The sequence below is a fragment of the Amblyomma maculatum genome, chromosome 4 (assembly GCF_055883805.1).
Source record: "Amblyomma maculatum isolate TAMU_Amacu chromosome 4, ASM5588380v1, whole genome shotgun sequence".
NCBI classification, from domain to species: domain Eukaryota; kingdom Metazoa; phylum Arthropoda; class Arachnida; order Ixodida; family Ixodidae; genus Amblyomma; species Amblyomma maculatum.
In genome coordinates, this window is record NC_139347.1 from 129,294,221 (window position 1) to 129,296,891 (window position 2,671).

Below are 2,671 nucleotides of genomic sequence, written 5' to 3' on the forward strand. Positions count from 1 at the left end.
AAAAGAGTTAACAAGATGCCAGCACGGTCGTCAGCAAAAAGTTTTTTCTTCCTATTACACAGTGGTACATTACCTGTTAAACCGTGGTTGAGGAAAAAAGGTGTTTTTGTTCCGTAGTCGGTGGACTGCTTGATTTGTCTTAAGTCGGAAACCATAGACCATATTTTTCTTGATTGCTGGGATGCAGTCTCTCTGTGGGATAACTTGCAAAGGACTTTAAAAAAGGACCACTGAACCACCGACGCTTTTTTTTTTCTGACATCGTATTTATTACACGTGCTGATCTAGAAATTGGTTATGTACAAAAACTATTTACAAAGCACTCAGCCGCTGCTGAGCTGCACAACAGAAAACACATAAAAGGCAAGCAAGGATAAACACCGTGTCACCAACGGAAACCAGTCAGGTTGAAAGTCATTTTATACATAAATGTCCTTCAGTTGCAACATCATTCTGCTAAAATGGAGTCTAGATGGAGCAACAGGTTCAGTGTTGCGATCCAACATGCGTTTCTTCCACAAGCTATGAAGTCCAATAAGGAAAGACATGTCATATGGTTCGCAGTCAGATTGTGTAACAGCAAGGTACCGCACATTGTAAGAATTTAGAACAAAGTCTTTCTTTAGAGTTCTTTGCAGCACGTCCCAGAAGAGAATTGCGTCTTTGCAATTAATAAAACAGTGTTCAATTGTTTCGGGCACATCACACAGACGCCAGTTTACAGAAGATACAAACATAATTTTTCTCTGGAGCCATGTGTGAACAGGTAGAGCTTCGGTGTGTAATTTAAAGAAAGATGTTTTCGTGCAAGGAGAAATCTGCATATTGCGCACCGTCTTTAGCGCATCCTGACCCTTAGGACCAAAGTATAAAGAGCGATACAGTGGAGGCGGAAAAAGCATTGCTATCAATTCTTTGTATAGTATCTTGCGCGAAACAGAATATAAGTACTCCTTCAAGAATCGTGCTGTCAAAAACCTCACCGCAGCATAAACCTCCTGCATAAATCATAGTAACCGCGGGCGGTCAGTAAAATCTGAAGAAACCACTAAGTTGGGAAGCAAATTCATGAAATCAAATTGCAGGATTGTTTTAATAATCAGATTTGAACAACCACAAAAAAAAAAGAAGAAACGGGCAACTAACTACCTCACATACACGTGCACTAAGCCGAGCCCCCCTGCACAAACAGGTCTGAATAGATTATCACGTCGAATCGATTAAAACCAAGTTAACGTCGCAAATATTCGGTGAAAACACTGTATGTAATGTCTAAAAGCACGTAATAAATTTTTGTCGCCAGAAACATGTAGGCCTGAGCCCGACCGAACATTGGAAGCCGGTGGGGGCAAATGTATTAGCTATAATGTATGTATTATTTATGTATGTATGTTATGCTGAACCACGGCCTTTTTTTTTATTGCCTTTATTTCACAACCGGCACCGACAGGCAGGTCTACTTTGCAAAAATTAGCCGGTTTATACGAACCATCGACGCACTTTCATTTGCTCAAAAAAAAAATGGCAGTTGCTTAGATCGGCTATACCGGCATATAACGCAGGGAGAGGTATGTTTCCCCGGTTGAGCTTGTTGTGGTCATGTATGTTTAGCAATGAGCTAGATACATTAGGTATCAGTTCAGTCGTTCAGTCGTGTCCGACTCTTCGTGACCCTATGGACCATGTCACGCCACGCTTTTCGGTCTCTCACTATCTTCCTAACATCACATAACTTTATCTGCAGCGCTTCGAGGATGCCATCTAACCATCGCATTCGCTGCCTACCCTTCTCCGGTAACCCTCAACCTTTCCCAACATCAAATCTTTCTCCAGCGACTCCTCTCTTCTCATCAGATGACCAAAGTAGCTGAGCTTTAACTTTAGAATTTGGCCCTCCAATGAGCAGTCAGGGTTTATGGTCGACAATATCGACTGATTTGATCTTCTGGCAGTCTAAGGAACTCTCAAGAGTCTTCGCCAGCACCACAATTCAAACGCGTCAATTCTTCGGCGGTCAGCCTTTTTCACAGTCCAACTCTTGCATCCATACATCACAACTGGAAAGACCATAGCACGAGTTATACGGATCTTGGTTGGCAGACTAATGTCTCTGATCTTTACTAGGCGGTCAAGGCTAACCATTGCACTCTTTCCCAGAAGCAGGCGTCTCCTAATGTCATGGCTGCAGTCTCTTTCCGAGGCAATCTTGGAGCCCAAGAAGAGAAAATCTGTCACAGCTTCCACTTCTTGTCCCTTGATGCTCCAGGACTTAATAGGGCAAGACGCCATAATCTTTGTATTTTTAATGTTCAGTTTAAGCCCAAACTTCTCACTCTCTTCCTGTACGCGAATCAGAAGTCTCTTGAGTTCCACTTCACTTTCTGCCATTAAAGTGGTAGCATCCGCATATCTAAGGTTGTTGACACGTTTTCCAGCAATCTTCACTCCAGCTGAAGACTCGTCCAGACCGGCCTTCCTCATGATACACATCTTTTATTCATTTTGCTTCACAAAGACGAATACTTCCCGATGGGTTATCCATGAAGAAGCATGCAGCGGTCACAATTTCGTCTATACAGTATTTCGATTTGGTAGTCTCCAAACGTAACGTCTCATACATTTGATTACTCACCGGTGCCAAGTCCATTTTGTGCCACAGTTTCTCGCACAC

The 2,671-nt window shown here is 42.7% G+C and overlaps 1 pseudogene; it reads right to left on the reverse strand.

The window, feature by feature from the left end:
* Nucleotides 1–323: 323 nt before the first annotated feature.
* LOC146192376 (uncharacterized) lies at nucleotides 324–1,211 on the reverse strand (annotated as a pseudogene).
* Nucleotides 1,212–2,671: the final 1,460 nt, after the last annotated feature.